The 26485-nt window shown below is 44.3% G+C and overlaps 1 protein-coding gene across 3 annotated transcripts in view; it reads left to right on the top strand.

Moving 5' to 3' along the window:
* Positions 1–26485, top strand: part of LOC110502409 (contactin-1a) — a 165555-nt gene that overhangs the window by 26655 nt on the left and 112415 nt on the right. The window contains exon 1 of one of the 3 annotated variants that reach the window (XM_036959302.2): positions 8223–8329. The exons of the other annotated variants lie outside the window; for them this stretch is intronic. The gene's annotated coding sequence lies outside the window, so the exon portion shown is untranslated. Of the gene's footprint in view, positions 1–8222; positions 8330–26485 lie in introns of those variants that run through there. 3 annotated transcript variants of the gene reach the window in all.

Here is a 26485-nt window from a genome sequence, read left to right as displayed (position 1 = left end):
TTTTTCATATTTTTCATGTGTTACAATACCTGCGCCCAAGATATATTTCATATCAGCTTTTCAGCTCTCCAAGTTTTCCATATGATGTAGGTGATTAAATTGATATTGTATCACCATGCATACATACACACTGTGGTGTTGGATAACCCTGGTCTGACATGATGTCATCTATTTTCACAGTGCTCTTTTAGCATCTACCTTTACACATACTGTATTCCTGTGTGAGTCAGACTTGCGCTGTAGTGGAAGGTGTTCTAACAATACACCTACACATTATGGTGAGCCGTGGGTCCAACACTGTGACTGTGACTGGGCCAGAAACAGCTAGTGGACGGATGTTGACTCAGGTCTCATAGGCCTGGGCCCAGCCAGAGCTAATTGCTCATTGCTATTCTGAACACACACTGTTTTTAAAGAGGGGGGGTGGCACTGAGGCCATGTGTCAGCAGTGAATAGAGACAGCCTAAGAACAGGGCTCTCTCTCTATTGCTTAAAAATCTGTCCTTTCCTCGTCTCCGTCCCTTAATCTGCCTTCTCCTCATTCCCTTAATCTGCCCTTTCCTCATCTCCTTCCCTAAATCTGTATTGATTAGGAAAGACATGAAAGTTGAAAACAATCTGGTGGACACTCATGATGGAAACCAAGCCTAGCTATCAATGACTAGCCTAAAATTGGAATTCGACTTGGAATTTCAGTTTACTTCCTGTCTGAATTGCCTGAGTTGAAATTGAACTGACCCCGACCCTGGTGTTGAACTGAGGAGGATTTGTGGTTCAATGTCTCAAAGAGACTGTACAAGATGAGAGGAAGGTCATCATGGTGATGGATCCACATGACTATACATCTTTCCACTTCAGAGGGTTTTGGTCAGGCATTCAGTAGTCAATACAAACACAAGGCAGTCTTTGTTTTGTTCACTTCAGAGCCTTGGGGAGGAAGACAGTTGTTCTTTTACTATTTTGTCACAAAATAAAATACTGTAACAACAACCTCAGACACTGGTCTTAAAAAATAAAATAAAAACTAGGCCAGACAAGAACCCAAGTCCACAAAGTGGAACCTCTTAGGAGATCTACTAATGTGATCTGAAGAGCTTGTTAGAACTTGTTTTTGTTATTATTTATTTATTGGTGTAATTTTCTCCATATTTAACCCCTTATGGGAGTAACACTGACTGTGATTTATTGAGTTGGAGTTGGTTTAATTAATAGTTAAAGAGGTTCAGATGTGAATTGAGATTTAATAGAGAGAAAACAACTCAGCTTGATGCCCGTTTTAGAGATGTCCATTATAATATCTATCACCCTCCCTGCTGCCGGTGGTCCTGTGGTATCCTAGACAGACCCACCACCCCCTCCCATCCTACTGTCTGATCTAATTCTACTGATCAAAGAAGATCTTGATTCCTCCCTTATGGTTAGAGATCACTTTATTTCCCCTTAGGCTTGTCAAAGAATAATCTGCAACCCAGTTGCCGTGGTGTCTGTTTGTTGTGTTGCTGCTGCTGTGTGGCTGGGTTGTGGAAAATCACCATATCACTTTAGCTATGAAGGCGTTGGGAGACCAGAGTCCCTGTTTGGTTCCTCCTATAGTTTCTAAGAATCATCTGAGATCCAGCTGCTTGAAAAATGTAGGATAAATACAACGTTAAAAGTGGTTCCTTCAAATCCTGCTGTTCCTCACACCTCCACTAGTTCCTTCAAATCCTGCTGTTCCTCAACCCTCCACTGGTTCCTTCAACCCTGCTGTTCCTCAACCCTCCACTGGTTCCTTCAACCCTGCTGTTCCTCAACCCTCCACTGGTTCCTTCAGTCCTGCTGTTCCTCAACCCTCCACTGGTTCCTTCAAACCTGCTGTTCCTCAACCCTCCACTGGTTCCTTCAACCCTGCTGTTCCTCAACTCTCCACTGGTTCCTTCAGTCCTGCTGTTCCTCAACCCTCCACTGGTTCCTTCAAGCCTGCTGTTCCTCAACCCTCCACTGGTTCCTTCAACCCTGCTGTTCCTCAACCCTCCACTGGTCCCTTCAACCCTGCTGTTCCTCAACCCTCCACTGGTTCCTTCCAACTGCTGCTCCTCAACCCTCCACTGGTTCCTTCCGTCCTGCTGTTCCTCAACTCTCCACTGGTTCCTTCAAACCTGCTGTTCCTTTCTTTTTCTCCTCCTTTCCCATTATCCTGTTGCTGCCTTCTGTCTGCCTGCTCCTGGCCTAGCCTGGTCTGTGTGTGTGTGGTTGTGTGTGGTTGTGTGTGGTTGTGCGTGTGGTTGTGTATGTATGTGTGTGTATGAATATATGTATGTATGTATGTATGCATGTATGTGTGTGGTTTCAGTGAATGTGTGTGTGTGGTTTTGTGTGTACGTGTTTGTGTGTCTGTGTCTGCTCCCAGACTGTTTTTGTGCGACTGTGTATTTCTTCTCCCGGCCTTGTCTGGCCTATCTGTAAGTGACTGTGTGTAAGTGACTGTGTGACAGGACCACCAAATGAGACCAGCCCAACCGGAGCGTCTACAGGTTCCCCCTGGGATGGCAATCTGGCACAGGACAGGAAATCAACAGCAGGAAATCACAAAACAGAGAGCAAGGTCACAATCAGATCCAGTCTACTGGAACAATCAGATCCAGCCTACTGGAACAATCAGATCCAGCCTACTGGAACAATCAGATCCAGCCTACAGAACAATCAGATCCAGCCTACTGGAACAATCAGATCCAGCCTACTGGAACAATCAGATGCAGTCTACAGAACAATCAGATCCAGCCTACTGGAACAATCAGATCCAGCCTACAGAACAATCAGATCCAGCCTACTGGAACAATCAGATCCAGCCTACAGAGCAATCAGATCCAGCCTACTGGAACAATCAGATGCAATCTACAGAACAATCAGATCCAGCCTACTGGAATAATCAGATCCAGCCTACTGGAACTATCAGATACCGCCTTCTGGAACAATCAGATCCAGCCTACTGGAACAATCAGATCCAGTCTACAGAACAATCAGATCCAGCCTACAGAATAATGAGATCCAGCCCACTGGAACGATCAGATCCAGCCCACAGAGCAATCAGATCCAGCCTACTGGAACAATCAAATGCAATCTAAAGAACAATCAGATCCAGCCTACTGGAATAATCAGATCCAGCCTACTGGAACAATCAGATCCAGCCTACTGGAACAATCATATCCTGCCTACTGGAACAATCAGATCCAGTCTACTGGAACAATCAGATCCAGCCTACTGGAACAATCAGATCCAGCCAACAGAACAATCAGATCCAGCCTACTGGAACAATCAGATCCAGTCTACAGAACAATCAGATCCAGCCTACTGGAACAATCAGATCCAGTCTACAGAGCAATCAGATCCAGTCTACTGGAACAATCAGATCCAGCCTAATGGAACAATCAGATGCAGTATACAGAACAATCAGATCCAGTCTACTGGAACAATCAGATCCAGCCTACTGGAACAATCAGATCCAGTCTACAGAACAATCAGATCCAGCCTACTGGAATAATCAGATCCAGCCTACTGGAATAATCAGATCCAGCCTACAGAACAATCAGATCCAGCCTACTGGAACAATCAGATCCAGTCTACTGGAACAATCAGATCCAGCCTACTGGAATTATCAGATCCAGCTTACTGTAACAATCAGATCCAGCCTACTGGAACAATCAGATCCAGCCTACTGGAACAATCAGATCCAGCCTACTGGAACAATCAGATCCAGCCTACAAAACAATCAGATCCAGTCTACTGGAACACTCAGATCCAGGCTACTGGAACAATCAGATCCAGTCTACAGAACAATCAGATCCAGCCTACAAAACAATCAGATCCAGTCTACTGGAACAATCAGATCCAGGCTACTGGAACAATCAGATCCAGTCTACAGAACAATCAGATTCAGCCTACTGGAACAATCAGATCCAGTCTAATGGAACAATCAGATGCAGTCTACAGAACAATCAGATCCAGCCTACTGGTACAATCAGTTCCAGCCTAATGGAACAATCAGATCCAGCCTAATGAAACAATCAGATCCAGCCTACTGGAACAATCAGATCCAGCCAACAGAACAATCAGATCCAGCCTACTGGAACAATCAGATCCAGTCTACAGAACAATCAGATGCAGTCTACAGAACAATCAGATCCAGCCTACTGGAACAATCAGATCCAGTCTACAGAACAATCAGATGCAGTCTACAGAACAATCAGATCCAGCCTACTGGAACAATCAGATCCAGTCTACTGGAACAATCAGATCGAGCCTACTGGAACAATCAGATGCAGTCTACAGAACAATCAGATGCAGTCTACAGAACAATCAGATCCAGCCTACTGGAACAATCAGATCCAGTCTACTGGAACAATCAGATCGAGCCTACTGGAACAATCGGTATCTGTCACGGTATCTGTCATGGTATCTGACACGGTATCTGACTCGGTATCTGTCATGTTATCTGACACGGTATCTGACTCGGTATCTGTCATGTTATCTGACACGGTATCTGACACGGCATCTGTCATGGTATCTGACACGGTATCTGACACGTATCTGACACGGTATCTGACACGGTATCTGTCATGGTATCTGACACGGTATCTGTCATGGTATCTGACATGGTATCTGTCACGGTATCTGACACGGTATCTGTCACGGTATCTGACACGGTATCTGACACGGTATCTGTCATGGTATTTGACACGGTATCTGACACGGTATCTGTCATGGTATCTGACACGGTATCTGTCACGTTATCTGACTCTGTATCTGTCACGGTATCTGTCACGGTATCTGTCACGGTATCTGACACGGTATCTGTCATGGTATCTGACACGGTATCTGACACGGTATCTGTCACGTTATCTGACTCTGTATCTGTCACGGTATCTGTCATGGTATCTGTCATGGTATCTGACACGATATCTGACACGGTATCTGTCATGGTATCTGTCATGGTATCTGTCATGGTTTCTGACACGGTATCTGTCATGGTAACTGACACGGTATCTGTCACGGTATCTGTCACGGTATCTGTCATGGTATCTGTCATGGTATCTGTCATGGTATCTGACTCTGTATCTGTCACGGTATCTGACACGGTATCTGTCACGGTATCTGTCACGGTATCTGTCATGGTATCTGACACGGTATCTGTCAAGGTCTTGAATTTCTAATAAATAGTTGTTTTGAGATGGCCATCGCTCATGTCACAAAGCCATCTCTGTCCCCACCGACTGAAAAGTGTATTGTTGTGCCTGGGCTGTGCCAGTCACAGAGTTAGGTCTTCTGGTTAGCCTGCTAGCTACTGTGATGTGATGTGTGTGTGTGTGTGTGTGTGTGTGTGTGTGTGTGTGTGTGTGTGTATACAGTAGATCTTGGAGTGACATGCCTCATTCCTCACGACTCATGGAGTGTCTGGAAGGGGGAAAGGACCACTCTGCTGCGGGGATGTCACTCCAAGATCTACTGTATACACACACACACATCACTGTCCTCATCTCCTCTTTACAATCCAGCCGACTGGCACTTACTGCCATCACACACGCGCAAACACACACACACACACGCGCGCACTGCGTCTTCCAGCCTGACAAAGCACAAGAAACAAAGGCAAATCGGGCAGCAGTGCTCCCTCCGTGCAGGGTAGAAAAGACCTGGGTCAGACTGACTGACTGACTGACTGACTGACTGACTGACTGACTCAGTGGAAATGAACAGATTGGATTGCAGTCATACAGCCATGTGCCTCTTCTCGTCACTATCTCACCTGCTGGCATATTCAAGTAGCGTCCTTCTGGCAGATTACGAGTAAAAGTTTAAGGAGAGATGCCGCTCATTTTAAGATTTAATGGAAAGTATTTTGTAGGGAAGAAAGCCTCTTCCTGCTTTATAGTTCTGAACATAATGGTCAGTGTAGGTATCATTATTTTCAGTTTTCTCTCCCTGTGTGCAGCTGTGTGTGTTTGGCACGCGTGTGTTCCTGTATGTGTGTGTGCGTGCGTCCACGCCTGCATATGTCTCTCTCTCTCTCTCTCTCTCAGATCTGTTGTTATTATGTGGAGCAGTAGAAGAGACACACAGGGTAACTGGGTCCAGGCCCTGTGTGTGTGTGTGTGTGTGTGTGTGTGTGTGTGTGTGTGTGTGTGTGTGTGTGTGTTAGGGGACGTGTCCAGACTCTGACCTTGTTTGCTAATTAAGTGTCAGACCTATTTTTCCACTTGAGAAAATAAAACATATCTTAGAGATCGCCAGAAGGAAGCATCTCGTTACTCAACCCTCTCAGCCTGACTGTGTGTGTGTGTATGTGTGTGTGTTTGTGTGTGTGTGTGTGTGTGTGTGTGTGTGTGTGTGTGTGTGTGTGTGTGTGTGTGTGTGTGTGTGTGTGTGTGTGTGTGTGTGTGTGTGTGTACTCACATCATTAAGTAAATATGACCATATGAAGGTTATTCCACATACACCATTCCTCTAAAACAACACATTGGCTATTTCATATCACAGTACAGTACACAGTTATTTCAATTCTTCTTTAGCCATATTTACAGTTGTTGCATCGCATTTAGCAGAAGGCTTTACATTGTAAGTGTGTTGTTCACCCAGCATGAACATTGTCCTATTTAACCACTAGCCTCCCATGCGGTTAACCATACACAACACGGCCCAGTGTTTTTCAAAAGACCTATTCTACTGTACACTCTAGAAAAGCACAGTAAATAAAGAAATGAACTGTCAATTCTTTAGCCATTGTGCTCAATTCTGTGAGTCCCCCCCCCCCCCCTCCCAGATATGTTATATGTAGGCTATGTCATAGATCTGTCAGTCTAATGTCAACCGCAACCTATATATGGGGACCACGGTCAGAGAGGCAGACAGGCCACAACACACTATAGATACCCTCAGTAATGACCTCAGAGTAGGAAATGCAGCACGTATACCACAGACAACAGAGAGTTCAGGGCCAGTGGGAACCAATGATGTGGTACAGTGTATTGCTAGACTCTATAGTGGAAACCAATGGGGACGGGATTTCTAGGTTAGTGGGATGCTGAGGAGAACCCCTGGGGTTAAATGTTGTGGTTGTTTATGTTTTGTGTGCAATGTTACGGTGTTGTAGTGACAGACTGGCAACAGGACTCACTATAGTAGTGTAGTGACAGACTGGCATCAGGACTCACTATTGTAGTGTAGTGACAGACTGGCAACAGGACTCACTATAGTAGTGTAGTGACAGACTGGCATCAGGGCTCACTATAGTAGTGTAGTGACAGACAGACAACAGGACTCACTATAGTAGTGTAGTGACAGACTGGCATCAGGACTCACTATAGTAGTGTAGTGACAGACTGGCAACAGGACTCACTATAGTAGTGTAGTGACAGACTGGCAACAGGACTCACTATAGTAGTGTAGTGACAGACTGGCATCAGGACTCACTATAGTAGTGTAGTGACAGACTGGCAACAGGACTCACTATAATAGTGTAGTGACAGACTGGCATCAGGGCTCACTATAGTAGTGTAGTGACAGACAGACAACAGGACTCACTATAGTAGTGTAGTGACAGACTGGCATCAGGACTCACTATAGTAGTGTAGTGACAGACTGGCAACAGGACTCACTATAGTAGTGTAGTGACAGACTGGCATCAGGACTCACAATAGTAGTGTAGTGACAGACTGGCATCAGGACTCACTATAGTAGTGTAGTGACAGACTGGCAACAGGACTCACTATAGTAGTGTAGTGACAGACTGGCAGCTGCTCTGGCTGGTTATGCTGTTTTAACATCAGAGATGAAATGGAGCCTGCTCTATGAGACAGTCTTGTCGGTACAGTCTTGTCTATATCTCCATCACCTCTCACTCTCTTTATTCCTCTCTGTTTTCCTCCTCTGATCTATCCATTCCTCTGATCTCTCCATTCCTCTGATCTCTCCATTCCTCTGATCGCTCAATTCCTCTCGCCTCTTCCTTCTTGAGCTATCTCTCCCCACCTCTCTTGTCAAACCCCCTCCCTCTCTCCCTCTCTCTCTCTCTCTCTCTGAGAGCTCTGTGATTTGTTGACGGCTGCTCGGTGTGTGCGTGTGTGTGTGTGTGTGTGTGTGTGTGTGTGTGTGTGTGTGTGTGTGTGTGTGTGTGAGGGGGGGTGATGGACTCCACAGTGAGACGGGGGGGGGGGGGGCATTGTTCGTAGCAACTCTCCACCGGGCTTAGTAAGTAGAGGGATATTGTCCTGGCCACACAGACGGGACCGGCTCCCATTCTGACAGACAGAGGAGCAGTCGGGGGTGTCGGTGTGAGGCCTCAGGGGTGTGTGAGGTAGGTGGGACGGCTGGCTTGGTGTGTGTGTGTGTCTGGTGAGGTGGGATGAGATGAAAGAAGGCTAGTGGAGGGTATGGTAGGTGAGATGGCTGGCTGGATGCCTCTCTCTCTGTTTGGGAGGAAGGTTGGCTCTGTTGGGAAGATGAACCCTAACTGATCGACACTGACTATACCGATAACTTATCAAAGGCATTTTGCTGATGTGGTTCATTACAATAATGAACAATCAATGAAATAAGTTTGCTAATTGATGGTAGTACAACCATCAAACTAGTAGTAGTAGTTTAAAGGATAATAAAATAACTGTGGTGCAGATTAATATTATAAACTAATCGTTCTATTTATCGTTATCACATTAATTCAGGTCATTTATTGCGGTATGGATTTATATCCATATGGTCCAGTTCTAGTCTGTGTGCTCCAGTCTACTGGCTCCAGTCTACTGGCTTCAGCCTACTGGCTTCAGTCCACTGGCTCCAGCCTACTGGCTTCAGTCTACTGGCTTCAGTCTACTGGCTTTAGTCTACTGGCTTCAGTACAGCTCTAGCCTACTGGCTTCAGTCTACTGGCTTCAGTACAGCTCCAGTCTACTGGCTTCAGTCTACTGGCTCTAGCCTACTGGCTTCAGCCTACTGGCTTCAGTCTACTGGCTTCAGTCTACTGGCTTCAGTACAGCTCCAGCCTACTGGCTTCAGTCTACTGGCTCCAGCCTACTGGCTTCAGTCTACTGGCTTCAGTACAGCTCCAGTCTACTGGCTTCAGTCTACTGGCTCCAGCCTACTGGCTTCAGCCTACTGGCTTCAGTCTACTGGCTTCAGTCTTCTTGCTCCAGCCTACTGGCTTCAGTCTACTGGCTTCAGTCTACTGGCTTCAGTACAGCTTCAGTCTACTGGCTTCAGTACAGCTCCAGCCTACTGGCTTCAGTCTACTGGCTTCAGCCAGCCCACTGGCTTCAGTCTATTGGCTTCTGTTTACTGGCATCAATCTACTGGCTTCAGTCTACTGGCTTCAGTCTACTGGCTTCAGTACAGCTCCAGCCTGCTGGTTTCTGTCTATTGGCTTCAGTCTACTGGCTTCCATCTACTGGCTTCAGTTTACTGGCTTCAGTCTACTGGCTTCAGTCTGCTGGCTTCAGCCTACTGGCTTTAGTCTACTGGCTCCAGCCTACTGACTTCAGTCTACTGGTTTCAGTACAGCTCGAGCCTACTGGCTTCCATACAGCTCCAGCCTGCTGGCTTCAGTACAGCTCCAGCCTACTGGTTTCAGTACATCTCCAGCTTACTGGTTTCAGTACAGCTCCAGCCTGCTGGCTTCAGTCTACTGGCTTCAGTACACCTCCAGTCTACTGGCTTCAGTCTACTGACTTCAGTACAGCTCCAGCCTGCTGGCTTCAGTCTACTGGCTTCAGTATACTGGCTTCAGTATAGCTCCAGCCTACTGGCTTCAGTACAGCTCCAGCCTACTGGCTTCAGTCTACTGGCTTCAGTACAATTCCAGCCTACTGGTTTCAGTACAGCTCCAGCCTACTGGCTTCAGTCTACTGGCTTCAGTACAGCTTCAGTCTACTGGCTTCAGTCTACTGACTTCAGTACAGCTCCAGCCTGCTGGCTTCAGTCTACTGGCTTCAGTACAGCTCCAGTCTACTGGCTTCAGTCTACTGACTTCAGTACAGCTCCAGCCTGCTGGCTTCAGTCTACTGGCTTCAGTATACTGGCTTCAGTACAGCTCCAGCCTACTGGCTTCAGTCTACTGGCTTCAGTACAATTCCAGCCTACTGGTTTCAGTACAGCTCCAGCCTACTGGCTTCAGTCTACTGGCTTCAGTACAGCTTCAGTCTACTGGCTTCTTTTTACTGGCTTCATTCTACTGGCTTCAGTCTACTGGCTTCAGTACAGCGCCAGCCTACTGGCTTCAGTCTACTGGCTTCAGTGTACTGGCTTCAGTACAGCTCCAACCTGCGGCTTCAGTCCACTGGCTTCAGCCTACTGGCTTCAGTATAGCTCCAGCCTATTGGCTTCTGTCTACTGGCTTCAGTCTACTGGCTACACCCTACTGGCTTCAGTTTACTGGCTTCAGTCTACTGGCTTCAGTCTGCTGGCTTCAGTACAGCTCCAGCCTACTGGTTTCAGTCTACTGACTTCAGTTTACTGGCTTCGGTCTACTGACTTCAGTACAGCTCCAGCCTGCTGGCTTCAGTCTGCTGGCTTCAGTACAGCTTCAGTCTACTGGCTTCAGTCTACTGACTTCAATACAGCTCCAGCCTGCTGGCTTCAGTCTACTGAAGAAAGAACAAATTCTTATTTTCAATGACGGCCAAGGAACAGGGTTAACTGCCTTGTTCAGGGGCAGAACGACAGGTTCCAGGTTTTGTGTAAGTCCTCTCTCTATATATACTCAATGTTCATCCATGTGCTGTAACTATTAACAGTCAGAGTATTCATAGCCATAGAGGGTTGAATGTATTGCCCACTAAGGGTGATGTATTTTCAATCCAGGTTTAAAATGTCAACTGTAGAAAGGATTTTTCCACCTCAGAGGGTCCAGAAGCACTGCCACAGAAGCACCGTATGGGAAGCACTGTATAGGCTACGTCCCAAATGGCCCCCTATTCCCTATTTAGTGCACTCCTTTGGACCACTGCCCAACGGGCTCTGGTACAATGTAGTGCACTATATATGGAATAGGGGGCCATTTGGGACGTAGACATGATGTGTTGTTCTGTAGTGACATTTTATAATGAATCTGTATGCATGAATCAAGCGCTGTTATTTGATTAGCCATGTATGAATAGCAGCTGGCAGGGAAATGCTTCTCCTTTGGGACCCTTGGGTTAGGCAGGTTCTTCTATTCCGTTCTCTCTCTGCTCCTTGAGATATCCATGAAAAAACAGCCACATGCTACTAGGTCATATTAATGTTCTTATAGAAGAACATACCTCTATTCAAGTAAAGAACTGTGAATATTATTCATCGTTGATGAGAATAATAAACGTTACTGTACGACCCTGAATGTTCTAGTCTGGATTTCACAGGTTGTCTTTTGTATACCAGCGTCGGTTTATTTGAGTTTTTTAATATTATTCAGAATATTATGAATGGGTGTTTGTTCGGTGTCTCCGAGCAGCCACTAATCCAATTATAACATAATCTGTTACCTCTAGCATCAAAAGACACATTTAAATAATGCACACAGATGGCAATTCATTATCCCACCAGACAAACTGGTTTGGCAGCAAAAGATCCCAGTGGTCAAATCTTGGCAATCATGGATAACGTTCCTGCTTTTGGCTTAAGCATAATTCAAGGCTCTTGTCTGAGAGCTGAGGCCCAATGGTTTATTATCCATAAACAGCTACTCAATTACCCAGGTTTGAATTAAAGTTAAGTACCTGCATGTATACACTCGGATGAATTGGCCTGATTGTCTTAACGGTTGGAGGGAAGTGTTTTGGTCAATGTGGTTTCTGACTTGATACAGATGTCAGATCATAATTTGATCACCCTGTTGCAGGATAACTTTCCTTCTATGCAGACCATTTTAAACTTGTATTGTATTTGAGGTTTAAAAAGGGTTCTGAAGTTCAGACTTGATTTTCCCTTACGGAAAATGTATCAACCCCTACAAAAATGTCCATGAAAACCTCTTAAATTGAACTACATGTAGTCCAAAATATAATCTACCCTGAAAGTAATTATTTATCATGAGAGGACTGTAAACAAAAACTAGCAACACTCTAAGAAAGGTTAAAATCTCACCTTTTTGGTAAAACATTTGTATAAATTGCTTAGGTGTACCCACTTCTGAGGACACAAGCTCAGGTACACAGTACAGATATGATGACAAAACTGTATGAATAAGGCTTAAAATGACTTAATATGCTTTCTAAACATCCTATAATCAAATTATAAGATTTCATCTTCCTTATAACTGTAAAATACATGTTTGTATGTTTTGTTAATATTTTCTAAAGGTCTCTCTTGATCAAACCATATGTCCCGACCGCTGTGAATGTCACACAGAGCTCTAGCTTGGCTTCCTGAACTTGCTAGGAACTCGCCCTTTCATCTCATGTCAATATTGTCCATCTATGATAAACAGAAAGTGTTTTTGGTTTAACATCTATGAATTATTTATATTAATGGCTATAAATCTATCTCTGAATGTGCTATAGTGCTGAAAGGATTGCAGGCACGTGCTTTGTCATTGGCTGTGATTTATGGTTCAGCCAGGAGTTGATGGACAGTCAGAAGAGTGAATGAAATGGTAGTAGGTACATCCCAGCTTCAAGTGGTTTTAGATTTCACATCCTACGTCACACAGGCACAAGAAAAGATACTACTGTTTCTGTGGGAACCGGGGCTATTGCTCAATGCAATCCATTTCGATCTCCAGCCCCTCTGTAGTTCTGTGTTGACATCCCCTGTGGAGAGTCTCCAGCCCCTCTGTAGTTCTGTGTTGACATCCCCTGTAGAGAGTCTCCAGCCCCTCTGTAGTTCTGTGTTGACATCCCCTGTAGAGAGTCTCCAGCCCCTCTGTAGTTCTGTGTTGACATCCCCTGTGGAGAGTCTCCAGCCCCTCTGTAGTTCTGTGTTGACATCCCCTGTGGAGAGTCTCCAGCCCCTCTGTAGTTCTGTGTTGACATCCCCTGTGGAGAGTCTCCAGCCCCTCTGTAGTTCTGTGTTGACATCCCCTGTGGAGAGTCTCCAGCCCCTCTGTAGTTCTGTGTTGACATCCCCTGTGGAGAGTCTCCAGCCCCTCTGTAGTTCTGTGTTGACATCCCCTGTAGAGAGGCTCCAGCCCCTCTGTAGTTCTGTGTTGACATCCCCTGTGGAGCGTCTCCAGCCCCTCTGTAGTTCTGTGTTGACATCCCCTGTGGAGAGTCTCCAGCCCCTCTGTAGTTCTGTGTTGACATCCTCTGTGGAGAGTCTCCAGCCCCTCTGTAGTTCTGTGTTGACATCCCCTGTGGAGAGTCTCCAGCCCCTCTGTAGTTCTGTGTTGACATCCCCTGTAGAGAGGCTCCAGCCCCTCTGTAGTTCTGTGTTGACATCCCCTGTGGAGAGTCTCCAGCCCCTCTGTAGTTCTGTGTTGACATCCCCTGTGGAGAGTCTCCAGCCCCTCTGTAGTTCTGTGTTGACATCCCCTGTAGAGAGGCTCCAGCCCCTCTGTAGTTCTGTGTTGACATCCCCTGTGGAGAGTCTCCAGCCCCTCTGTAGTTCTGTGTTGACATCCCCTGTGGAGAGTCTCCAGCCCCTCTGTAGTTCTGTGTTGACATCCCCTGTAGAGAGGCTCCAGCCCCTCTGTAGTTCTGTGTTGACATCCCCTGTGGAGAGTCTCCAGCCCCTCTGTAGTTCTGTGTTGACATCCCCTGTGGAGAGTCTCCAGCCCCTCTGTAGTTCTGTGTTGACATCCCCTGTGGAGAGTCTCCAGCCCCTCTGTAGTTCTGTGTTGACATCCCCTGTGGAGAGTCTCCAGCCCCTCTGTAGTTCTGTGTTGACATCCCCTGTAGAGAGGCTCCAGCCCCTCTGTAGTTCTGTGTTGACATCCCCTGTAGAGAGTCTCCAGCCCCTCTGTAGTTCTGTGTTGACATCCCCTGTGGAGAGTCTCCAGCCCCTCTGTAGTTCTGTGTTGACATCCCCTGTAGAGAGTCTCCAGCCCCTCTGTAGTTCTGTGTTGACATCCCCTGTGGAGAGTCTCCAGCCCCTCTGTAGTTCTGTGTTGACATCCCCTGTGGAGAGTCTCCAGCCCCTCTGTAGTTCTGTGTTGACATCCCCTGTGGAGAGTCTCCAGCCCCTCTGTAGTTCTGTGTTGTCTAAAGCTCTTATCGTGTCCAACAGGGTTACTAAAGAGACACAAAAGGACGTGGAATGTTACCCTTAGCATATTTTGGCCATTTTTGCAGCCAGGTCACCTGTGATACAAGTCAGTATTCAACGACATTGGGAGATGAAGTGGAAACCGGCCACTAGGAGCAACGGTGAGCACTGTTACCTTCAGGTTGGTTTCAGTTTTGTTACGGTGTTGCATAGCATCTCCCTCTGATTCCAAAGGCTGCATGTTCAAATTCAGTGATAGATTTAAAAAAAAAATAATAATAATTGTTTCAAGCCTTTCCCAAACCTTAACCCTAGCCTTAACTATTCAGAGTTATTGACTAACCTTAAAACATTTTGAGAAACATGGATGAACGTCTAATTCTGACGTAAGACTGTGAGATCTGGTTGCTAAAATGTACTGACATTTTATTCACGTCTGTTTGATCAGCTGTGTGTCTGTGTGTGTGTCTCTGTGTGTGCGTATGCGTGCATGCATGCACGTGTGCGTGTGTATGCGTGCCTGCGTCCGTGCGTGTGTCTCTGTGGGTGCGTTTGCATGAGTGCATGCACGTGTGTGTGTGTCTCTCTGTGTGTGTGTGTGTGTGTGTGTGTGTGTGTGTGTGTGTGTGTGTGTGTGTGTGTGTGTTTGTGTGCGTGTGCGTGTGTGTGTGTGTGTGTGTGTGTGTGTGTGTGTGTGTGGTACTCAACACAAACACAAACCCTATGCTCAGCTATTATACATTACTACTACACTATGTGCTCTGCATAGAGAGAAGGTGTGTTGGAGGATTTCTGACTTTGATCAGCTGGCATGGCAGCCTTGGTTTGTCAATGAGGCACTGCAGAAACATAATGAGTCTCAGAATGTTTACATGGCCACTCATTGGAACTCACTATGTCGTCTCGGGGAACATGCTAGATTCTGCTGACCATCATGCTCATGAAGTTTACAATTAGGATATTTAGTGGACTAGGTATATGATGTTAGATATTACAGTTGGTGGCTTTGACTGATGCACGTTTACTGAGTTGCATTTTCCTGTGAGAAAGAGACCGGTGACATAACTGGTAATGACTGGGGATTGATGACAACCCTATGGCTAATTGACATACTTAGATAATACAACATAAATAATAACCAATCATTTCTTCCTGAGTCTGTCTTCAAAATAGTTACCTTCCTGTTGTTGTTAATAACAGACATAGATAACTAGAATAACAATGATTATATCTTCCTGCTCTGTGGGATAGTCTGTGTCAATGTAATTCCTTCCAGACATGTTTTAAGGATTCTGGAATGAGCTTAGATCAATTAAGGTTCATTTCCTCATCTCACAGCGTAAATTGCCTTTTTAAGATGGATGGTTTTGTGTGTGTGTGTGTGTGTGTGTGTGTGTGTGTGTGTGTGTGTGTGTGTGTGCGTGTGTGTGTGTTCAGTTAAGATGGATAGTGATGGGACACACAGACAGAGAGAACAACAAGGCTGGAAGCTAAGGCAATTATGCATGATTACGCAGACCATGACCAATAAGTCCAATCATGTGTGTGTGTCGACTCAGAACACAAGGTGAGTTTTATCTTTAGACTGATTGTGTTATTTATCACCATGTCAGAGTAATCGGGCGAGATCTTACGTCTGAAAAGACCAAATGAATTGCAAGGAATAATGATTCAATACTGTAGTACTGGTAGTGAGGGAATAGCCTACAGCTTGTACTGGTAGTGAGGGAATAGCCTACAGCCTGTACTGGTAGTGAGGGAATAGCCTACAGCCTGTACTGGTAGTGAGGGAATAGCCTACAGCCTGTACTGGTAGTGAGGGAATAGCCTACAGCCTGTACTGGTAGTGAGGGAATAGCCTACAGCCTGTGCTGGTAGTGAGGGAATAGCCTACAGCCAGTACTGTAGTAATGGTAGTGAAGGAATAGACAGTATCTATAGAATGTCTATGTTGAAGAGACTATAGTAGTGTGGACTCACAGTCACACCGTACCCATTATCTATTAGTCTATTTAGCTCATACTGACCTCAGCAAGTTCACTGGAAATATATGTTCACAGTATTATCTCTCGCTTCGGAGTGCATGCTGGGAGCAAGTCGGGAAGCACGATCGATTGTGGGAGCGACTGGAATTCTTTTCAGTCTATTAGATTTCGGTGTGTATACATATTTAATATAAATTGAGTTGTTTTATGGTTGTATTATCTCACTAACACTAAGTATGAATCCGGCAAAGAAAGTTCTACTTTCTAATTTGCCTCCATTTGTTAGAGATTAAGTGTTGAAATGAGAGTGATCTCGTCATGGACAACTTGTATCTACAATAAAGTTATTTTTGGATGCAAATCTCCTCTGCTGAAACATGTTGTATCTCATGGGAGACAAGAGCACAAGATTTTAAAGAAGACTACTGACGAACTGAATTTAGCGTTCAGTTTCAAGATTGATGGGTTTGATTATGTGTTCTACGCGTCTACTGAATCAATGAAATGCTTTTTGTGTGGAAGAGAGGGGCATTTGGTGCGTAACTGTCCAGAGAACGAGCGCACAGAGCCGGGTAGCAGCTCTCTAGCACCATTGAGAAGGAACAACAAGGTTCAGGAGAAGGGAGAAGGTGGGCAGATGTGGAGGGAAATATAGGAAAGGAGAGCAGGGTGGCTATGGGGGGAGTTGTGGTAGAGCAGGGCAAAGAGGGGGGGGAAGTTGGTAAGACTGTGATTGAAGTCGCTGAGGGGGTGCTAGAGAATGAAAGGGGAGTGTAAGAGGAGAGTGAAACAATGGAAAATGAGGCAAGAGGGAGAATTTAAGGGGTGGTGAAGGTTCTGATTCTAAGAGGAAGGTAGAGATGATAAATCAGTTGATGATTAACAGGTTGTAGAGATGATGGAGTTTTCCTCTGGGGATGATAGTGAGGATAAACAGGTTGTAGAGATGATGGAGTTTTCCTCTGGGGATGATAGTGATGATTAACAGGTTGTAGAGATGATGGAGTTTTCCTCTGGGGATGATAGTGATGATTAACAGGTTGTAGAGATGATGGAGTTTTCCTCTGGGGATGATAGTGAGGATAAACAGGTTGTAGAGATGATGGAGTTTTCCTCTGGGGATGATAGTGAGGATAAACAGGTTGTATAGATGATGGAGTTTTCCTCTGGGGATGATAGTGAAGATTAACAGGTTGTAGAGATGATGGAGTTTTCCTCTGGGGATGATAGTGATGATTAACAGGTTGTAGAGATGATGGAGTTTTCCTCTGGGGATGATAGTGAGGATAAACAGGTTGTAGAGATGATGGAGTTTTCCTCTGGGGATGATAGTGATGATTAACAGGTTGTAGAGATGATGGAGTTTTCCTCTGGGGATGATAGTGATGATTAACAGGTTGTAGAGATGATGGAGTTTTCCTCTGGGGATGATAGTGAAGATTAACAGGTTGTAGAGATGATGGAGTTTTCCTCTGGGGATGATAGTGAGGATAAACAGGTTGTAGAGATGATGGAGTTTTCCTCTGGGGATGATAGTGATGATTAACAGGTTGTAGAGATGATGGAGTTTTCCTCTGGGGATGATAGTGATGATTAACAGGTTGTAGAGATGATGGAGTTTTCCTCTGGGGATGATAGTGATGATTAACAGGTTGTAGAGATGATGGAGTTTTCCTCTGGGGATGATAGTGAGGATAAACAGGTTGTAGAGATGATGGAGTTTTCTTCTGGGGATGATAGTGAGGATAAACAGGTTGTAGAGATGATGGAGTTTTCCTCTGGGGATGATAGTGAGGATAAACAGGTTGTAGAGATGATGGAGTTTTCCTCTGGGGATGATAGTGAGGATAAACAGGTTGTAGAGATGATGGAGTTTTCCTCTGGGGATGATAGTGAGGATAAACAGGTTGTAGAGATGATGGAGTTTTCCTCTGGGGATGATAGTGATGATTAACAGGTTGTAGAGATGATGGAGTTTTCCTCTGGGGATGATAGTGATGATTAACAGGTTGTAGAGATGATGGAGTTTTCCTCTGGGGATGATAGTGAGGATTAACAGGTTGTAGAGATGATGGAGTTTTCCTCTGGGGATGATAGTGAGGATAAACAGGTTGTAGAGATGATGGAGTTTTCCTCTGGGGATGATAGTGATGATTAACAGGTTGTAGAGATGATGGAGTTTTCCTCTGGGGATGATAGTGATGATTAACAGGTTGTAGAGATGATGGAGTTTTCCTCTGGGGATGATAGTGAGGATAAACAGGTTGTAGAGATGATGGAGTTTTCCTCTGGGGATGATAGTGAGGATAAACAGGTTGTATAGATGATGGAGTTTTCCTCTGGGGATGATAGTAAGGCCTCTGATGCGTCACAACAAAATAGCGAGAGAAATGGGGTGGAAGGGAGGTATGGGATGCATTTTTTTCCAGCCATGAGCAGTTTTAAGATTTCTTCTTTAAACGTAAATGGGGTAAGGGATGGGAAAAAAAGAGCCGTAGTGTATGAGTTAATAAAGGGAAAGGGAAGTGACATACATTTTCTACATTGAACGCCTAGTAATATGGAAAATGAAGTTACTTGGCAACAGGAGTGGTGGGTGGGGGGGTGGCCATCCTGTTGTCTGACGTTTTTTTGCCTTTGTCATACGAGGTTGAAGAGGTAGTTGAGGGGAGGTTATTAAAAGTGAGATTGTGGTATGAAAACATCACTATGTGTTTAATAAATATAAATGCCCCAGTAGTGGCAGTTGAGAGGGTATGTTTTTTAGAGATATTATCAAATACCATTAAGAAATGATTTATTTCTTGCTGGGGGGTTTTTAACTGTACAGTCAGTGATTTAGATATCACAATGAACCTCATATAGCCTCAAGGACTTTTTAAAAACACCTTATTGTAACACATGAATTATGTGATATTTGGCAGAGTCAAAATGGAGGCACGAGACAGTACACATGGGCTAATGTGAGAGAGAACATCTCTCTGGACAGGTTAGATAGGTTTTATTGTTTTGAGCATCAATCTCAGGGATGTAAATCAAGTGTGATAACCACAGTGGAAGTTTCTGATCATTGTTTAAAAACAGAGGTGGTGTACATTAACGCTGTAAAAGCCCAGTGTTCTGATCATTGTTTAGTAACAGAGGTGGTGTACATTAACACTGTAAAACCCCAGTGGGAGTTTCTGATCATTGTTTAGTAACAGAGGTGGTATACATTAATGCTGTAAAACCCCAGTGTTCTGATCATTGTTTAGTAACAGAGGTGGTGTACATTAACACTGTAAAACCCCAGTGGGAGTTTCTGATCATTGTTTAGTAACAGAGGTGGTATACATTAATGCTGTAAAACCCCAGTGTTCTGATCATTGTTTAGTAACAGAGGTGGTGTACATTAACACTGTAAAACCCCAGTGTTCTGATCATTGTTTAGTAACAGAGGTGGTGTACATTAACACTGTAAAACCCCAGTGTTCTGATCATTGTTTAGTAACAGAGGTGGTGGACATTAACGCTGTAAAACCCCAGTGTTCTGATCATTGTTTAAAAACAGAGGTGGTGGACATTAACACTGTAAAACCCCAGTGTTCTGATCATTGTTTAGTAACAGAGGTGGTGGACATTAACACTGTAAAACCCCAGTGTTCTGATCATTGTTTAGTAACAGAGGTGGTGTACATTAACACTGTAAAACCCCAGTGTTCTGATCATTGTTTAGTAACAGAGGTGGTGTACATTAACACTGTTAAACCCCAGTGGGAGTTTCTGATCATTGTTTAGTAACAGAGGTGGTGTACATTAACACTGTTAAACCCCAGTGGGAGTTTCTGATCATTGTTTAGTAACAGAGGTGGTGGACATTAATGCTGTAAAACCCCAGTGTTCTGATCATTGTTTAGTAACAGAGGTGGTGTACATTAACGCTGTAAAACCCCAGTGTTCTGATCATTGTTTAGTAACAGAGGTGGTGGACATTAACACTGTAAAACCCCAGTGTCCTGATCATTGTTTAGTAACAGAGGTGGTGTACATTAACACTGTAAAACCCCAGTGTTCTGATCATTGTTTAGTAACAGAGGTGGTGTACATTAACACTGTAAAACCCCAGTGTTCTGATCATTGTTTAGTAACAGAGGTGGTGGACATTAACACTGTTAAACCCCAGTGTTCTGATCATTGTTTAGTAACAGAGGTGGTATACATTAATGCTGTAAAACCCCAGTGTTCTGATCATTGTTTAGTAACAGAGGTGGTGTACATTAACGCTGTTAAACCCCAGTGTTCTGATCATTGTTTAGTAACAGAGGTGGTGGACATTAACGCTGTAAAAGCCCAGTGTTCTGATCATTGTTTAGTAACAGAGGTGGTGTACATTAACACTGTAAAACCCCAGTGTTCTGATCATTGTTTAGTAACAGAGGAGGTGTACATTAACGCTGTTAAACCCCAGTGTTCTGATCATTGTTTAGTAACAGAGGTGGTGGACATTAACACTGTTAAACCCCAGTGTTCTGATCATTGTTTAGTAACAGAGGTGGTGGACATTAACGCTGTAAAACCCCAGTGTTCTGATCATTGTTTAGTAACAGAGGTGGTGGACACTAACACTGTTAAACCCCAGTGTTCTGATCATTGTTTAGTAACAGAGGTGGTGGACATTAACACTGTTAAACCCCAGTGTTCTGATCATTGTTTAGTAACAGAGGTGGTGTACATTAACCCTGTAAAACCCCAGTGTCCTGATCATTGTTTAAAAACAGAGGGGTGTACATTAATGCTGTAAAACCCAGAAGTGCATATTGGCATTTTAATATAAACTTTATTAAGTGATCCTCACTTCAGGAAATGTTGTAGTTTTTTCTGGGAGAGGTGGAGGTCTGAAAAGGCTAGTTTTGTATCCCTTCAACAGTGGTGGGACATAGAGAAAATCCAGATTCAACAATTCTGTAATCAATACACGATGAAATGTCACCAGAGATATCACCAGATCAATGAACGCCCTAGTCTGAGAAAGTGGAACCCCTGACGTTGGTTGAGACCACAGGAGATCGATGCCATACACAGGCACTCAAGAGGAAAAAAAGCCGCATTGGCAGACCTGCTGGGTATCAGAGCACAGGGGCATTGGTGAGAAGTCAATTTCAGGGAATATCTGAAATTAATCCATCCAAAGTTTTCTTTGGTTTAGAGAAAAAGAATGGACAAAGGAGAATTATTAATTGCCTCGAATCTGCTTTTGGACAGGGGCTCACTAGCCCAAGTGGAATTAGAAAGAGGACAGTAGAGTTCTATGCTGAGCTCTACAAGTGGAATTAGAAAGAGGACAGTAGAGTTATATGCTGAGCTCTACAAGTGGAATTAGAAAGAGGGCAGTAGAGTTCTATGCTGAGCTCTACAAGTGAAATTAGAAAGAGGGCAGTAGAGTTCTATATTGAGCTCTACAAGTGGAATTAGAAAGAGGACAGTAGAGTTCTATGCTGAGCTCTACAAGTGGAATTAGAAAGAGGACAGTAGAGTTATATGCTGAGTTCTACAAGTGGAATTAGAAAGAGGACAGTAGAGTTCTATACTGAGCTCTACAAGTGAAATTAGAAAGAGGACAGTAGAGTTGTATACTGAGCTCTACAAGTGGAATTAGAAAGAGGACAGTAGAGTTCTATGCTGAGCTCTACAAGTGGAATTAGAAAGAGGACAGTAGAGTTCTATGCTGAGTTCTACAAGTGGAATTAGAAAGAGGACAGTAGAGTTCTATGCTGAGCTCTACAAGTGGAATTAGAAAGAGGGCAGTAGAGTTCTATGCTGAGCTCTACAAGTGGAATTAGAAAGAGGACAGTAGAGTTCTATGCTGAGCTCTACAAGTGGAATTAGAAAGAGGGCAGTAGAGTTCTATGCTGAGCTCTACAAGTGGAATTAGAAAGAGGGCAGTAGAGTTCTATGCTGAGTTCTACAAGTGGAATTAGTAAGAGGGCAGTAGAGTTATATGCTGAGCTCTACAAGTGGAATTAGAAAGAGGGCAGTAGAGTTCTATGCTGAGCTCTACAAGTGGAATTGGAAAGAGGACAGTAGAGTTCTATGCTGAGCTCTACAAGTGGAATTAGAAAGAGGACAGTAGAGTTCTATGCTGAGTTCTACAAGTGGAATTAGAAAGAGGACAGTAGAGTTCTATACTGAGCTCTACAAGTGAAATTAGAAAGAGGACAGTAGAGTTCTATGCTGAGCTCTACAAGTGGAATTAGAAAGAGGACAGTAGAGTTCTATGCTGAGCTCTACAAGTGGAATTAGAAAGAGGACAGTAGAGTTCTATGCTGAGTTCTACAAGTGGAATTAGAAAGAGGACAGTAGAGTTCTATGCTGAGCTCTACAAGTGGAATTAGAAAGAGGGCAGTAGAGTTCTATGCTGAGCTCTACAAGTGGAATTAGAAAGAGGACAGTAGAGTTCTATGCTGAGCTCTACAAGTGGAATTAGAAAGAGGACAGTAGAGTTCTATGCTGAGCTCTACAAGTGTGAGTACAAAGAGGATATAACAGTGACTCAGCAGCTCCTTGGTGGGCTCCTACAGGTGGCTGCAGAAGCTCAAGTTGAACTAGAGCAAGTGTAACCGATGTGAAATGGCTAGCTAGTTAGCGGTGGTGCGTGCTAATAGCGCTTCAATCCGTGATGTCACTCGTTTTGAGACCTTGAAGTAGTAGTTCCCCTTTGCTCTGCAAGGGCCGTGGGTTTTGTGGAGCGATGGGTAACGATGCTTCGTCGGTGGCTTTTGTTGATGTGTGCAGAGGGTCCCTGGTTCGAGCCCGGGTAGGGGTGAGGGGACAGACAAAAGTTTTACTGTTACACAACAATTGTCTTTACAGGAGCTATACACTGCATTGAAAGGCACCGGGTATTGATGAGCTTCCCGTTTAATTTCTTAAGTCTATTTGGGCACCGGGTATTGATGAGCTTCCCGTTTAATGTCTTAAGTCTATTTGGGCACCGGGTATTGATGAGCTTCCCGTTTAATTTCTTAAGTCTATTTGGGCACCGGGTATTGATGAGCTTCTCGTTTAATTTCTTAAGTCTATTTGGGCTATGGTGGGAGAGGATTGGCTAGCACTTGTTAATTAACGATAGTTTGACCGGAGGGTTACTACTGATAAGCTGCCGAAGGGCTCTCCTCACTCTACTGCCAAAAAAGGGGGACCCTATGGAGGTGAAGAACTGGAGGCCGGTGGCCTTAATGTACACTGATTATAAGATCCTGTCCAAGGCTTTGTCCAACAGGCTGAGGGAGGTGACAGGGTAAATCATGCACACGGACCAGTCCTGCTGTGTTCCCGGTAGGCAGATAGGGGATAACATTTCCCTGATTCTGGATTTTTTGGACGTCTCTGGGGCTATTGGGTTGGATGCTGGTCTAATTTCAATTGATCAGGAAAAGGCATTTCACCGAGTTGAACATCAATACCTATGGCCACATTGGAGGCTTTTGGTTTCAGCTCTGGTTTTATTGCCATGATCAGGGAAATAAAGGGTGGCGTTGAAAGTGTATTGAAAGTTAACGGTGGCTTGAGTGCTCCTTTTAAAGTGTGTAGAGGAACTAGACAGGGGTGTTCGTTGTCAAGAATGTTGTATGCCATTTGTATAGAGCCACTACTAAAATGCATTAGAAGTTGCATTGAAGGGGTGTATCTTTCAGAGGATATTCCTCTTATTCGTCTCTCAGTTTATGCTGATGATGTAGTGAAAAATCAAGTGGAGGTGGATAGTTTGAGTCTCATGGTTGATCGGTTTAAGGGAATATCCTCTGCAAAGGTCAATTGTGAAAAAAGTTGTGCTTTACAGATTGGGAAATGATCTGGAGGGATCATGGCTTTGCCAGGGGGGTTGGAATGGTGTGAGAGGGGGTTCAAGTATCTTGGAGTGTACCTAGGGGATGAGGGGAAAATGGAAATACATTGGAATGGGGTGGTTGATATGGTTTAAGGGAGGATGAGGAGATGGCGTTGGCTGCTATCTCGTATGTCATACAGGGGGACAATATTATTGTTAATAATGTGGTTGATATGGTGGAAGGGAGGATGAGGAGATGGCGTTGGCTGCTATCTCGTATGTCATATAGGGGGACAATATTATTGTTAATAATGTGGTTGCCTCTGTACTGTGGCATCGGTTGTCATGTTTAGAGCCACCGTCTGGCCCTCTGGCCAAGATACAGGCAATTATTGTAGATTGTTTTTGGGATAAATATCACTGGGTTCCACAAAGTGTTTTGTATTTGTCAAACGAGGAGGGGGAAAAGGTCTTGTACATCTTGCTAGTAGGGCTGCTGCTTTCCGGTTTCAGTTTTTTCCAAGGTTGCTTTATGGACCGAAAAATGTTGTGTGGAGAGGGGTGGTAGGCCTGGTATTACAGAAGGTAGGGGGATTAGAGTTAAAGAAGGCTTTATTTTTGGTTGATAGTAGCCAGAGTTCTAGGGATGGTGTACCTCCTTTTTACAGAGGCCTTCTTGGGGTTTGGAGTATACTGACGGTGTCCAGACGCACTAAGGCTGAGTCAGTGCATTGGCTGTTGGAGGATCCTCTGGTCTATGGGGCAAGTCTGGATTGTACAACTGAAGCTGTTCCACATTTCTCCAATATGTTGGTGAAGGAAAAAGTAATCACCTTAAGGAAGTTAATGGACATGGCTAGGCCCACATTAATGAATGGAGGACGGGTGGCTGAACATTTGGGGGTGAGGCCGGAAAGGATTGTCGGACAACTGCTGGGAAGTTGCAGGAAGGCTCTGTCAACAGAAGAGTGGATTAAGCTCAAGAGTTAGAAGAAAAAGGCACAAGATTTCCCAGACTAGGGATTACACCCAGTATTCCAGTCAGACAGAAAGGCTTATTAGTGGATTTGAGAGGGTTGGAAGAGGTGGGTTTGGATGAGGGGAATGGGAAGGAGTTATGTAGGGGGTGTGCCAAGGTTTTAAATAAAGATAAATAGAAAATATACTACTTGGAGGGTAAAACTGGGCCTTGGTGACAAGGTAAAGCCAGCATGGAGAGCACTGTACAAGCCACCGTTACTAAAGGGGACTGGTGATATGTAATGGAGGGTGTTGCATGGTATCATTGCAGTTAATGCTTTTGTATCTGTTATTAATTCAGATGTTGGAGATGGATGTCATTTTTGTAACATAAGATAAACTATTTTTGACTGTTTTATGGAGTGTGAGAGGATAAAGGCTCTTTTTGAAATGTTCAAGTTTTTGTTTACAGCTGTACGGGAGATTAGGACAAGCTAGGATGTCAATTTTTCAATTTTTCTGAGTAGGAAAAACAAGATAGACAAGAGATATGGTAAGGATGCAAGATGTGTTTTTAAGAGGATTAGTTAAAGCGAGAATAAAAGTGGATTTTTAGTTCTTCTCGGTTCTTAAAAAAATCTCCCATTGTTTGAGGAGAAGTGGACTTATGAAGGAGCGGTATGTTTTGTGGAGGAGGGGAAACTATTTTTTGTTAATGAAATTAGTTTATTTAAGAATCACACATTTGTTGTGTAATTTCTGAAAAGGCAGTGTGCCAATATTTGTGTTAATACTTGAGTATAAAATAAAGGTTTTATATAAACTCTCTCTCTCTCTCCCTCTTCTCTCCCTATTCCCTATCCAGTCCCACTCCAGAGGTCTCGTGGGGTAAGCTGAGTGGGGAGTTCCCTAAAAAGCATTGTGCACTTCCAGAAGATACTGCGTATCGTCACACCCTACCCATTATCTACTAAACTATTCTCTCGCAAATCTTTACAGCTCTTGCTCAGCATTTTTATCATGAATGGTGACTGGATAATATCCCCAATGGAGAGCAGAGGCTGCGTCTACTTAGCTTGGGATTCCGGGCTGCAACATCTTCTATTCTATTTCAATGAAGTATTTTTTTCTCCATTTAATGCTTGCTTCTGCTTTTCCTTTCCCCTTAAGTATCCTGACTTTTTAGAGCAACTCAGAATATGACCTTCAAATCAGGGCAACACTCTCCAGACAGATAACTGATATGGGATGAAGGGAATACTTAACCACTGTGTGGGAGTGAGTGAAAATATGGCACCACTGAATGTGTTTGACAGACTAAGTATCTCGAGGAGGTATTGAATTAGAACTACCCAGGGACTAAAGCTTAATGGCAGTGGTTTAGTGAGATACCCATATTAATTAAATCGCCTTTCGCATCCTGTCCTCTATTGTTTAATGCTTGAAGGATGTTTACAAGTTGCTGAGACTTGTTCTCTTGCTCATGTTTTTCATTCTCCAGGCCTTTATACTCTTGGATTTATAGTCAAATATCATCTTCAGTCAAAACATGTCCTGATGGGTTTGTGTCACAGAGAGCATGATGATG

This window comes from Oncorhynchus mykiss, chromosome 2, assembly GCF_057628025.1.
Source record: "Oncorhynchus mykiss isolate SJ-2025 chromosome 2, ASM5762802v1, whole genome shotgun sequence".
In the NCBI taxonomy this organism is placed as follows: Eukaryota; Metazoa; Chordata; class Actinopteri; order Salmoniformes; family Salmonidae; genus Oncorhynchus; species Oncorhynchus mykiss.
Note: the sequence above shows the minus strand (reverse complement) of the source record. Positions and strands in the feature narration are given on the sequence as shown.